Source organism: Eulemur rufifrons, chromosome 7, assembly GCF_041146395.1.
Source record: "Eulemur rufifrons isolate Redbay chromosome 7, OSU_ERuf_1, whole genome shotgun sequence".
NCBI classification, from domain to species: Eukaryota; Metazoa; Chordata; class Mammalia; order Primates; family Lemuridae; genus Eulemur; species Eulemur rufifrons.
The window spans coordinates 136,764,684-136,779,820 of NC_090989.1; positions in this window are offsets into that span (position 1 = coordinate 136,764,684).

The following is a 15,137-nucleotide window of genomic DNA, read 5'->3' on the forward strand; positions in this document are numbered from 1 at the left end:
AGGTATGTCATTTTTGTTTATCTTTTTCAAGAAACAACTTTTTGTTTTGGTGATCTTTTTTATTTTTTATTTTTTGGTTTCAATTTCTTTTATTTCTGCTGTAATCTTTATTATTTCTTTTAGGCACTTATTACTATGTTATCATTTGATTTTTGGTTGTTTTGTAGTCTTCTCTCTCTAACTTCCTTTTAAAAGTGACTTTCTCTGGCATTATATTGTAATTTCTTGCTTTTTTGTGTGTGTGTATCTGTTGTAGATTTGGGTTTGATTTGCTCCTGTTTTTCTAGGTCTATGAGCTGCACTTCTAGGTTGTTTATTTGAAGCTTTTCTACTTTTTTGATGTAGGCACTTATTGCTATAAACTTTCCTCTTGTTACTGCCTTTCCTGTATCCCATAAGTTTTGATGTGTTGTTTTTTCATTTTCATCTGTTTTGAGAAATCTTTTAATTTTCTTCTTACTCTCTTCATTAACCCACTGGTCATTCAGGAACATATTATTTAATTTGCAAGCGTTTGTATATTTTCCAATGTTCCTCTTGTTACTGATTTCTAGCTTTATTCCATTGAGGTCAGATAAAATATTTGGTATGATTTCAATGTTTCTGAATTTTTAAAGACTTGTTTTGTGGCCTATCTTATGGTCTGTCCTTGGGAATGATCCACAAGCTGAGGAGAAGAATGTGAATCCTGTAGCTGTTAGATGAAACATTCTGTAAATATATATTAGGTCCATTCAGTCTATAGTCCAGATTAAGCCCAATGTTTCATTGTTGATTTTCTGTCTGGATGATCTATCCAATGCTGAAAGTGGAGTGTGGAGGTCTCCAGTAATTATTATTTTGGGATCTACCTTTCTCTTTAGCTCTGATACTATGTTCTTTATATATCTGTGTGTTCCAATGTTGGGTGCATATATATTTAGAATTGTTATATTCTCTTGCTACATTGACCCCTTTATCATTATATAATGGCATTCTTTTTTTAACTTTATAAAAACTTTATTTAATACAATTAAAATTTATATTACACACATACTCATTCTATTGAAATTTTTATTTTTATCTCAGGATATTATGAGGGCACAAACATTTTGGTTATATTTTATGTCTTTGCCTCACCCAAGTGAGGATTAGAGACATGCCCTTCCCCTCTACAATGCTTACCATGTCCATTAGTTGTAAGTTTACCACCCCAAACCCCCTAATCCCTGGAGAATATTACTACCGTGTGAGCACCATAGTGTTGATCAGTCAGTGCCAATTTGATGGCGAGTATGTGTGGAGCCTATTCTTCTGTTCTTGTGATAACTCATTTTGGATAATGGGATCAAGTTCTATACAGTAAAATATAAGAGGTGCTAGACTCCTTTTAGAGTTTTTGTCTTGAAATCTATTTTATCTGATAAAAGTATGGCTATTTATGCTCTTTTTTTGCTTTCCATTTGCACGGAATACCTTTTGCCATTCTTTTATTTTCAGTCTATCTGTGTCTTTACAAGTGAAGCATGTTTCTTGCAGACAACGTATGGTTGGCTCTTGTTTTTTTATCCATTCAACCACTCTATGTCTATTGACTGGAGACTTTAGTCCATTCATGTTCAATGTTATTATTGATACCTAAGGACTTACTATTTGATTTCTTGTTGTTTTGTGGTCTTCTCTTTCTTTCTTACTTTTTTCCTACCTTTCTTTTAAAAGTGATTTTCTCTGGTAGTGTGCTTTAATTTCTTGCTTTTTGTTTTTTGTGTATCTGTTGTAGGTTTTTTGATTTGTGATTGACCATGAGGCTTGTAAAAACATTTTATAACCAATTATTTTAAACATATGACAACTCTGCTTGCAAACAAGTAAAGCAAAGAGAGATCTAACAAAAATTCTACATTTAACTCCTTTTCCTTCCTGCCTTTTAACTTTTTGCTGTTTCCATGCATGCCTTTTTATATTATTTATCTTTCAAAAAATTGTTGTAGTTGTTTTTGATAGGTTTGTTTTTTAGTCTTCCTATTGCAGATATAAGTGGTTTATGCACTACAATTACAGCAAAAGAGTATTCTGTATTTGTGTACTTGCTGTTACCAGTGAGTTGTATACTTTCAGATAATTTCTTGTTTATTGACAGCCTTTTCTTTCAGATTGAAGAACTTCTTTTAGCATTTGTTATGGGATAAGTCTGGAGTTGACAAAATCACTCAGGTTTTGTTTGTCTGGAAAAGTCTTTATTTCAGCTTCATATTTAAAGGATATTTTTGCGGGGTATAATATTGTAGGGTTAAGGTTTTTTTTCCTTCAGCATTTTGACTATGTCATGCCACTCTCTCTTGACCTGTAAGTTTCCACTGAGAAGTCTGATGCCAGATGTATTGGAACTCCTTTATATGTTCTTTTTTTCTTTTTTCTTGCTTCCATTAGGACCTTTTCTTTATCCATGACCTTGGGAGCTTGATTACTAGTCTTATTTTGATTAAATCTGCTTGATGTTCTATGACCTTCTTGTACCTGAATATTGATATCTTTCTCTTGGTTTGGAAAATTCTCTGTTATCATTTCTTTGAATAAACTTTCTACCCCAATCTCTCCCTTTATCTCCTCTTTAAGGCCAATAACTCTTAGATTTATCCTATTGAGGCTATTTTCTAGATCTTGTAGGTGTGGTTCATTGTTTTTTCTTTTCTGACTTTGTATTTCCAAATAGCCTGTCATCAGGCTCACCAGTTCTTTCTTCTGCTTGGTCAATTCTGCTATTGAGAGACTCTGATGCATTTCTCAGTTTGTCACTGAATTTTTAAGCTCTAGAAGTTCTGCTTGATTTTTTTTTATTATTATTTCAATCTCTTTGTTAAACTTCTCTGATAGGCTTCTGAATTCCTTCTCTGTGTGGTCTTAAAGTTCATTAAACTTCTTCAGGACAGCTATCTTGAATTTTTTGTCTGAAAGGTCACCTATCTCCATTGCTCCAGGATTGGTCACTGGTACTTTATTTAGTTCATTTGGTGAGGTCATGTTTTCTTGGGTGTCCTTGATGCTTGTGGATGTTTTTTGTTGTCTGGGCCTTGAAGAGTTAGGTATGTATTTTAATCTTTGCAATCTGGGCTTGTGTGAATTTGTCCTTCTTGTGAAGGCTTTCTAGATCATCAAAGGGAATTGAATGTTGTAGTCTAAGTTCTTGGTCACTACAGCCATATCAGCACTGAGGGTAACCCGTGCCCAGTAAAGACTCTTGCAGATGCCTGGTGATGCTGCCGTGGTGGACTTGGGTAAGATATGGGAGAATTGCCTGAATTACCAGGCAAAATCTCTCTCTTCTCTCACTCTCTGTGCTGGGCTTCTGAAGTTGGGGGAGGAGTGATGTGGGCACTCCCTCACGGACACCAGTGCCAGGTCACACCCAAAGCCCATGGTGACTGTTTCCTTGCTACCTCTAATGTTTATTCAAAGCCCAAAGGCTCTTTAGTCAGCAGGTGATCAATCCTGCCAGGACTGGGTCCTTCTCTTCAGGGCAGCATGTTTAGTTCTGGCTCAGGATGGGTCCAGAAATGCCTTTCACAAAGAAAGGCTTGGACTCAGGGGCTTTAGGAGTCTGCTTGCTACTTTGTTTTTACTGTGGCTGAGCTGATACCCAAGTTGTGAAACAAAGTCCTCTGAACTTTTCTTTTTCCTTTCCCCAAGTGGAAGAACACTCTCTCAGCTGCACTACCTATATGTAGTTTGGGAGGGGTGACACAGGCACTGGCTTGGCCACCACCACTGGTGTCTCACTGGGTCCTGTGCACCCCAGGTCCACTCGTTCTAAGCCAGCACAGTCAAAAGAATTACCCATGGACTTCAGCCTTTTTTGCCTGAGTGCCTTAAAAATTTAGTCCGGGCCCTCGGCTGGTTTTTGTCAGCTGGTGGTGGGGCTAGCTGGAACTTGGGCTTTGGGATGGAGGATTTCTCTCTGGCTGGACTTGTCTAAATGCTCCCTTCATGGGAACCAGCAGAATTCTGCCCTGTGCTGTTTTCCTCTGTGCCAGGATGGCCCTGGGCTTCAAAGCAAAGTTCCATAATCACTTCACTCTCCCTCCCCTGGGTACACAGATTCTTTTCTTCACTGGTGAGCTGGTGAGGCACTGCTTGGAGATGGGGGAGGGGTGGTGTAGGCAGTAAAGATTGTCTTTTCTGAGCTCTTCAGTTCCTCTTTCTTTTATACAATGTTAAAACCAGGCAGTATGATCACTCACCTGATTTTTTGTTCTTCTGTTGTTGAATTTGGTGTTTGTGCAGGGGAACAATTAGTAGAGGTTTCTACTTGGCCATCTTGCTCTGCCCCCTCCAAAAGATTTATTTTGAGTACACAAGAATCTGCCATTCCATTCTACTTTTCTCCTCTTCCTACAAAGGAGCAGACACTTTTATACTTGCCTTTTTGTCTACCAGCTACACACACAAAAAGAAATTATCAAGCTTTGTTTTTTTCTCTAATCATTCCTTCTACCCATCCTGTTCACAAGTTCTAGTTATAAACATTTAAGACTGCTTCCAAAAGCCAAATTAAAAAAAAAATTGTACTAAGTTGAGTCTAAACTATGTCGTGTCCCCAACCATCATCCTCCCAGCATTCCTAGAATGTCTCTAAGCCTTGCCTAAGACAGTCAGTCAATAGGGACCATTCACTGGAGTCCACAGTGAGTAGAGCCCTGACCTAGTTCCCATGGAGAGTAACCAAAGAAAGAGAAGATTGCCAGCCCACTGAAACATAAGGTGACATAGGAACACATTCAGAGGGATAGAGAGGAGAGATGAATTAGCCAAACTCTAGGGGGTCAACCAGCCAATCTGTTGCATTTTATAGGACATTAACTATCATAGCTGAATGTATTATTTGAAATTTTTCAATGCAGATATTACAGAAGGTATTTTACAGTCAGAAAAGATTTGCTACCTTTTTATTTGTTCCAGCCATGCAGGATTAGTCATTGATTTCAGCAACAAGAAGCAAATACAATATCTTTACCTGCTGTTGATTGCCTCTCTCTTGTTCACTGCACAGGCCACAGGAGGCAGCAAGGTTACTTAGTGGGATATGTTAATCCAACCAAGTACCAAAATACACAGTCAAGCTTATTGAGATAAGGCTGTGACATATCTGTAACAATTTTCTATCCTCTTCTTGTTTATGTGAATGAATTTGCTTTCTTTGTGGATAATCCTTTGAGAGCCGCTTTCATTGGATGCCCTATTGGAAAGGGGCCAGAGATGGTATCTAAATCATTTATTGTTTATTATTTGGGGATCATAGAAAAAATGCTTTAGACAGTGAAAACCTCCTTCTCTCTTTCTCTTCACCATTAAGTAAATGCACTCTCTTTTGCCATTCTTCAATTAAAATAGAGTTTGGTGTGAATAAATAGCTCCAAAAATCACCGAATGGGAGAAGTCCTTTCTATGCTATAATTCCAGGGTGACTGATCATAAGGAAATCATTTTTGTGCATGGGCACTCAGAATTTCAACTGAAAAGTCTTAGCTAAAAGTCCCATGCTTATTCAGAGACATTATTATCTGATTGGATACAGGGCTTGGCAGAAATCACTTTTCAGCTCAGACATGGGATGGCGACAGAGTCTCATTACGTTAATTTTATTTACAGGGCAGCCCGGTTTCCTGTGCTGTGAGCTGAGTGCTTATTCAGCTGCCTTGGCTTCGGTGGGTTTGCTGCACAGCGTATTTTTGTTTCCGAACTATTTTGGCCCTGGAAGGATGTCTGGCTTCATTTCACTTTCATAACTCTGATGAAAGCCACAGAAGTTTCCAGGGAGCCAGAGCAGGCAACTTGTGGGGCCCTTCCTCCCATGGCGTAAATGGCTACCGGAGGGTGGGTTCTAACCTGGGAAGAGCCCCCTATATTTGGAGGCTTTTACATTTGCAGAGGAAAGAAATGTTTTCACTAAATTTGGCATTGACTTCCTGTGCTACACTTTCAAGGCTGGACTTATATTCAATAGGGCCTTACATCTGCTACTTTTCTTCTTAGTACGAGCAGATGTGGTGTCTTCATGCAGCCTTTTGCCCTCCCTTAGGATGTTCTGTGTTAGTATTTATTACAAAGGATGTGAGAAATATGGAAAGAAAGTCTGGATTTCACTTTGAGTCTGCTGCTATTGTTTTGTCCCATCTGCTCATTGAAGTATTAATGTAATTACACATTGACAGGGACCCTACATGCACATTCTCTCATGTCTACATTACAACACATGGATGAAAGAGGTGGCGATAGTAATGACATGCCCATTTTTTTTAAAGGAGGCACAGTGGGGCTAAGTGATTCATGCAGATCACACAGCTGAGAGCATTGGAACTGAAATTTAAGTCTGACAAGTGATCATTGAGTATTTTTTTACTCACTCAGGAATGGTCTTAATCAAAATTAATATGTTTAACTATTATGTTAATTTTCAGAAATTATTAAATTAGTCATGATAAACATTATTTCATGTTTGGAAAACAGTTATAGATTAGACTTTATTCAGCTTGCAAGATGATACTTATGATTGCTGAGAAATCGAATCATAACTCAATTTAAATTTACCTTTTAACAAGGAAAATTAAACATCCTTTCAAAATATTTACAGCGGCTAAAATATTAGTTTATGTTAGGTGTGGCTGCAGCGGCTGCATTGAATATGCTATAAATGAAAGGGACTGAGTCCTCTTACGTTAACAGTGCTGGGTCTGACAAAGGGCTTCAAACAGCCCTGTTTTTATGATGCAGTGTTGGCTGGTGATGAAAGCTGATGTATTTTCAGTTTTTGGACTGTGAAAATGTACTTATTTATGCATATATAGGCCATGAAGTATATAGGCCATGAGTTGTCCCAAACTCATTCAGGCCAACAGCTCCTGTACTGTGCTAAGTGCTTTGCTTATGTTATTTTATAATTTACTAGGCACTACCAGATAGCTTGTTAGCTACCATTAGCCTGATGAAGATATGGAGGCCTAGAAAGTAAGGCATTCTGTGAGAAACCAAGAAGCGGGTTGGATTGCAGGCCTAACTCAAAAGCCCATGCTCGTCTCCTAAATCTCTCACAGCTAGTGTGCAGGCATCTCACAAGATCTCTTGTTCCTAAAAATTTCCTCCTTTTGTCTTCTTAGCCTGGAGCTTCATAAGTACTACAATTACCAGGAAATCAGGGAGACTGGAACCTTATCCCACACCCTCAAGGCTGGCAAACTACGTTTCAGGGAAAAAAATAGGGGAAAAAAAAAGAATAATAAAGAAAGAGGAAAAGAAAGTATTTCTTTCTTAGCTAAGGGCTAAGATGTTTCTCTTATCCTGAAAGACCTGGGTAATTGCCTCAATTTTCCACGTCTCTTTTCATGTGCAGACATGGCCTCATTTTTCTACCAATAGGGCTTCACAATATTTGATGTTTTCAATTGTCTCAAGTAGAATGTAATAAGATCTTTTTCTCAGGGGCCTCTTGTCAATGTATTTTAAAAGGATTGTTAAAATATGCGTACTTGAGTTGGCAGCATTAGCAAATATTCACAAGCCTTCAATGGCAGTAGCTTTGTGGGATGATAGAAATTGTGCAGAAATTAGGACTGTAATAAACCATTAACATTATACACCAGGTATAAATGTCATTCTTCCGCCTCCCTCCACTCCTCAGAAAAATTAAGCTACATTTTAACTAAATCCTTCCCAGCTGTGATTTTAAGATCTTTAATTATCTCGATTTTTCTTAGACACTCAAAATTAAGTTTTCGTTTTTCTAGATTTTTAAGGTTGACAGATTAAAACAGAATATTTTAGAATTGATTTCTTCAGCAGCTGAAATTGTTTTCTGTAACATTTTGCTTAAAAGCCATTTCCATAGTAGAATTATCAACCAGAAAATCAGGACTGATACAGAGAATGCTATAGCCAGATGGGGACCACAGTTGGGTGGCAAAGTGTTTGGAATATAAAGAAGAAATAGTCTGTAAATTTCATAATGGGAAAATTGGAATAGCAGTTCAAATTTATGATCTCAACCTTATTATTGAGCCAAAGGCAACTCTTGGAACTTGAATCCTAGTTCATCTTCCTTATTCAAGTAGATTTCCTGACTTTAGGGAATTCAGCTGGTGGATGGGAAAAGTTATAGTTATAGTCATGGCTCAAATGTGCTACTAAGTTCAAATGTGCTACTAACTTCTCATTATTATTTTAATTTACCTCAACAGGTTGAACAATTACAAATTTGCTTTTATATGGAGATTAACTTGCCATATAGAAAATATTACTATATATCCTCATATGTATGCTGTATTCAAAGATTTCATTTACATTTATTCAATGCCTACAGATTTTAGCTATTAGAGCTCTAAAACATAGTAAAAAAAAAAAAAAAAGCTTTTTTTCTTAGAGTCCAAAGGTAGTGGAAAACTGGCAAAAAGCACTCCCATGTCTTTTCCTTCTTATTGTTCAAAATGTCTAGGCAAGATTTGGAAATGTAATGCAGAGAAGTGAAAATAGTTTGGGTCCTACCTTCAGAAGTAGTAACTGGTTTTCAGTGAGTCCTGAAGCTCAGTGAGAAGATGGTAATAAAATAACTATTCTCCGTCTCCCAAATGCAAAGTTGAGGTCTGATCCAGGAGAACAGGTGAAGAAATGGTGGATGTGTCATGCCCTCTCTTTTGCATTGGTTGTCTATTCATGCATTCATTCATTTATTCATTCAATTATTTGACAACTAAATGCCTATTTTCTGCCAAGCATAATGCTAATTGCTGGGGAAAAAAACAGCGAACAAGATTAAAAGAATTTCATTCTCTGAATGCTTTTTCTGCATCTATTGAGATGATCATACAATAAAATTTAGCACCCTTTTATGATAAACACTCTTAACAAAATAGGCATAGATGGAACATATCTAAAAATTATAAAAGCCATATATGACACATGCCATGCAACATCATACTGAATGGGGAGAATTTGAAAGCATTCCGATTCAGAACTGGAACAAGACAAGGATGCCCACTGTCCCCACTTCTATTTAACATAGTGCTGGAAGTCCTAGCCAGAGCAATCAGGCAAGAGAAGGAAATCAAGGGTATCCAAATGGGGAGAGAAGAAGTGAACTATCACTCTTTGCTGATGATATGAACTTATATCTGGAAACCCCCCGAAATTCCACCAAGAGACTGCTGGAATTGATAAATAAATTCAGGGAAGTCACAGGCTACAAAATCAATTTACAGAAATCAGTAGCATTCCTATACAACAACAGTCAATCTGCGAATCAAATCAAAGACTCAATAGCTTTCACAAAAGCTACAGAGAAAATAAAATACATAGGAATATATTTAACCAAGGAGGTGAAAGATCTCTACAAAAAGAACTATGAATCACTGAGGAAGGAAATTGCAGATGATGTAAACAAATAATGGAAAAACATATCATGTTCATGGATCGGCAGAATCAACATCATTAAAATGTTCATACTACCCAAAGACATTTACAGATTCAATGCAATTGCCATCAAAATACCAACATTATTTTTTCCAGTTCTAGAAAAAATAATTCTACACTTTGTTTGGAACCAGAAAGAAGCCTGAATAGCTAAAGCAAACTTAGGCAAAAGGAACGAATTTGGGGGCAATGCTTTACTAGACTTTAAGCTGTACTACAAGGCTGTAATAACCAAAACGGCATGGTACTGGCACAAAAAAATAGAGACACATAGATCAATGGAACAGAACAGAGAACCCAGATATAAAACCATCCACATATTGCCATCTGATCTTCGACAAAGTAGACAGCAATATACACTGGGAAAAGAATCCCTAATCAATAAATGGTGCTGAGAAAATTGGATAGCCACATGTAGAAGATTGAAACAGGATCCATTTCACTCTTCCCTCAAAAAAAATTGATTTGATAAAATCGTGTAAAGTGATGAAGGTACATGTAGTAATGGCACCTAATCCAGACTGTAGGGTGGGGGTAGGAGGTCTTGAGGCTTCCTTGAGCAAGTGATGTTTTCTCTGAAACATGAAGAGTTGGCCAGGCAATAGGAGATGGTGTTACTAAGATGGGTTTTTGTCTCCCCTCACATATTTTTTAAAACATGAGATGCAGATAATAGACAAATGCTCCAGAAGAGTCATCCTCTGAGAGGTTTAACTTATCTCTACCAGGAGATAAACTGCCACTTTAGGGCATTTATTTTAGTTAAATAAGAACGTTGAGACATACCAGTGGAATCCACACAAACCTACTGTTAAGTTTAGAGCTATGTTTGATTGTGACTGTTTCTACTTATGAATATTCTTTTTTTTTTTCTTTTTAAAAACTAATTTAATTATTTTTTTTTTACTGTTTTTTTTATTTAATTTTACAGAATCAAAGAGTCTAACAGTATATCTTGTTAGATACAGTATGTCCTCATAATGTATACATTATTTCTTGTACAATGATATGAAATAATATGGGAAATATTCATGATAAATTATTAAGTGAACAGTGCAAGTTAAAAACAATAGTTTCATATTTTTTTCCCCACCCCCCCTTTCCCGAGTCTGCACCTTCAAGTGTTACCACTCCCCAAACGGTGCGCAATGCACTCATTGTGTAGGCATACCTCCATCCCCTCCCCCACCCCCCACCTCAGTCTGATGTCCAATTGGTGTCGTTTCCAGATTTGTATTTAGGTGATGATCAAGGAAACCAATTTTCTGGTGAGTACATGTGATGCTTGTTTTTCCATTCTTGGGATACTTCACTTAATATAATGGGTTCCAACTCTCTCCAGGAGAACCATAGAGATGTCGTATCTTCATCATTCCTTATAGCTGAGTAGTATTCCATGGTATACATATACCACAGTTTACTAATCCAATCATGTATTGATGGGCATTTGGGTTGTTTCCACATCTTTGCTATTGTGAATTGTGCTGCTATAAACATTTGGGTACACGTGCCTTTGTTACAGAATGACCTTTTTTCCTTTGGGTATATGCCCAGTAATGGGATTGCTGGGTCAAATGGCAGGTCTACTTGAATCTGTTTAAGATACCTCCATAATGCTTTCCACAGAGGTTGCACTAGTTTGCAGTCCCACCAGCAGTGTATGAGTGTTCCTGTCTCTCCACACCCACGCCAACATGTGTTGTTTTGGGTTTTTTTGATAAAGGCCATTCTCACTGGGGTTAAGTGATATCTCATTGTGGTTTTGATTTGCATTTCCCTGATGATTAGAGATGTTGAACACTTTTTCATATGTTTGTTAGCCATTTTTATATCTTCTTTTGAAAAATTTCTATTCATGTCCTTTGCCCACTTTTTGATAGGGTTGCTTGATTTTTTCTTGCTGATTTTCCTGAGTTCTAAATAGATTCTTGTTATCAGTCCTTTATCTGATGTGTAGTATGCAAAAATTTTTTCCCATTCTGTAGGTGGTCTGTTTATTCTCGTGACTGTTTCTTTGGCTGTGCAGAAGCTTTTTAATTTAATCATGTCCCATTCATTTATTTTTGTTGCTGCTGTGATTGCCTTGGGGGTCTTCTTCATAAATTCTTTGCCTAGGCCAATGTCTGTAAGAGTCTTTCCTACGTTTTCTTCTAGAATTCTGATTGTATCACACCTAAGGTTTAAGTCTGTTATCCACCGTGATTTGATTTTTGTGAGAGGTGAAAGCTGTGGGTCCTGTTTCAGTCTTCTACAAGTGGCTAACCAATTCTCCCAGCACCATTTGTTGAATAGGGATTCTTGTCCCCAGAGTATATTCTTTCCTGCTTTGTCGAAAATTAGGTGACTATATGAGGATGGTTCTATATTTGGATTTTCTGTTGTGTTCCACTGGTCTGTGTCCCTGCACTTGTGCCAATACCAGGCTGTTTTAAGAACCACGGCCTTGTAGTATAGTTTGAGGTCTGGCAAATTAATACCTCCCATTTTGTTTTTGTTGCTTAAAATTGCTTTTGCTATACGGGGTCTTCTTTGATTCCATACAAAGTGTATAATTATTTTCTCTATGTCTGTAAAGAATGATGTTGGTAATTTAATAGGGATTGCATTGAATCTGTAGATCACTTTGGGTAGTATAGACATTTTAACAATGTTGATTCTTCCGATCCACGAGCATGGTATATTTTTCCATCTATTTGCAAGTTCTGCTATTTCTTTTCTCAGTGTTTCATAGTTTTCCTTATAGAGGTCCTTTACCTCTTTAGTTAGATATATACCTAGATATTTTATTTTCTTTGTTGCTATTTTGAAGGGTATTGAGTCTTTAATTTGGTTTTCCGATTGACTGTTATTGGCATATATAAATGCCTCTGATTTGTGTATATTAATTTTGTAGCCTGAGACTTTGCTGTATTCGTTAATCAATTCCAGGAGTCTCTTGGTTGAATCCTGGGGGTTTTCCAGATATAACATCATATCATCAGCAAAAAGTGAGAGTTTGATCTCTTCCTTCCCTATTTGGACTCCCTTGATTCTGCTCTCTTGCCTGATAGCTCTCGCAAGGACTTCCAATACTATGTTGAAAAGTAATGGAGACAATGGGCAGCCCTGTCTGGTTCCAGTTCTAAGTGGGAGTGCTTTCAGTTTTTCCCCATTCAGTATGATGTTGGCTGTGGGTTTGTCATATATGGCTTGTATCATTTTTAGGTAGGTTCCATCAATGCCTATTTTGTTAAGCGTTTTTATCATAAAAGGGTGTTGAATTTTGTCAAATGCTTTTTCTGCATCTAATGAGAGTATCATATGGTTTTTGTTTTTGCTTCTATTTATGTGGTGAATTACATTTATAGATTTACGTATGTTGAACCACCCCTGCATCTCGGGGATGAAGCCCACTTGGTCGTGGTGGATTACTTTTTTGATAAGTACTTGGATTCGATTTGCTAGTATTTTATTGAAAATTTTTGCATCTATATTCATGAGGGAAATTGGTCTGTAGTTCTCTATTTTTGTTGTGTCCTTTCCAGGTTTTGGTATTAATGTTATATTGGCTTGGTAGAACGTGTTAGGGAGAACTCCATCCTTCTCAATATTGGAGAATAGTTTATGTAGGATGGGCACCAGTTCTTCTTTGTATGTATGGTAAAATTCAGGTGTGAACCCATCTGGACCAGGGCTTTTCTTTTTGGGAAGGTTTTTTATTGCTGTTTCGATTTCAGTTCTTGATATTGGTCTGTTCAGGTACTCTATTTCTTCCTGGTTGAGCCTGGGAAGACTATGTGTTTCTAAAAATTTGTCCATTTCCTCCACGTTCTCCAGTTTGTGTGCATAAAGATTTTTGTAGAATTCATAGATGATATCTTGTATCTCTGTAGCATCGGTTGTGATTTCTCCTTTCATGTTCCTAATGGAGGTTATTAGAGATTTTACTTTTGTGCTCTTGGTTAGTCTAGCCAGAGGTGTGTCTATTTTGTTTATCTTTTCAAAGAACCAACTTTTTGTTTTATTAATTTCCCTTATAGTTTCTTTGTTGTCCTTTTCATTTAGTTCTGATTTGATCTTAGTAATTTCTCGCCTTCTGCTGGGTTTGGGATCGTTCTGTTCTTCTTTCTCCAGTTCTTTGAGTCTATTCGTTAGGTTGTCTATTTGCATGTTTTCTGTCTTTTTGATATAGGCATTTATGGATATGAATTTTCCTCTCAGGACTGCTTTAGCTGCATCCCATAGATTTTGATAAGTTGTATCTCCATTGTCATTTAATTCAAAGAAATTTTTGATTTCCATCTTGATTTCTTCTTTTATAGAATAATTATTCAGGAGAAGGTTATTTAGCTTCCATGACTTTGAGTAAGAGTGAGGGTTTCTGTTTGTGATCATTGTTACTTTTATTCCGCTGTGATCTGAGAAGATGCATGGTATAATTTCTATTTTTTTGAATTTTTGAAGACATGATTTATGTCCTAGGACATGGTCAATCTTAGAGAATGTCCCGTGAGCTGATGAGAAGAATGTATATTCTGTGGACTTTGGGTAGAATGTCCTATAGATGTCAGCCATGCCCATTTGTTCTAGCATTCTATTGAGGTCCATTATGTCTTTGTTTATTTTCTGTTTAGAGGATCTGTCCTGTACTGTCAGTGGGGTGTTAAAGTCTCCAGCTATTACAGTATTGTTATCTATCATTTGGTCGAGATCTAGTAGGGTTTGCTTTATGAATCTAGGTGCACCTAGGTTGGGTGCATATATATTGAGTATAGTCATGGCTTCTTGATGAATTGTGCCTTTAATCAGTATGTAGTAGCCATCTTTGTCTTTTATTATTTTTGTTGGTTTGAAAGCTAAGTTATTGGAAATTAAGATTGCCACACCAGCTTTCTTTTGGTTACCATTTGCTTGAAATATCGATTTCCATCCTTTTATTTTCAGTCTAAATGCATCTTTGCAGGTTAGGTGAGTTTCTTGAAGACAGCAGATACTTGGATTGTATTTTTTTATCCATTGGGCCAGTCTATGTCTCTTGAGCGGGGAGTTCAAGCCATTCACATTTATTGAGAAAACTGATAGGTGAGACAGTTTTTTGTTCAGCTTGTTGGGTAGAACTTCATTGTGATGTTTTCTCTCCTGGGCCATTGTGGTATCTGGAATTTCATCTTTAGCTCTTGAGTAATTTTACATTCGTGGATCTTTCTTGTGCTGATCCGTGTATAATTCTCTTTTCAGTACTTCTTGGAGGGCTGGTCTTGTCTTGGTGAATTCCCTCAACCTTTGTTTATCTGAGAATGTCTTGATTTCTCCTTCGTATAGAAAACTTAGCTTAGCTGGGTACAAGATTCTAGGCTGGGCATTATTCTGTTTCAGAAGCGTGAAAATGGGGCCCCAACCTCTTCTTGCTTGTAAGGTTTCAGCTGAGAAATCTGGCGTAATTCTGATGGGTTTTCCTTTGTAAGTTACTTGTTTCTTTCTCCGTACCGCTCGGAGAAGGGACTCTTTAGTGGATATTTTGGTCAGCCTGATGACTACGTGGCGTGGTGTTTTCCTATTTGCTATGAATCTCCCAGGGGTCCTTTGAGCTTCTTGAATCTGTATGTCTAGAGTATTGGCAAGGCCTGGAAAATTTTCCTCGATTATGTCTTCAAATAGCTTGTCCAACCCTTGCTTGTTATCTTCTTCACCCTCAGGAATGCCAATAACTCTCAAGTTAGGTT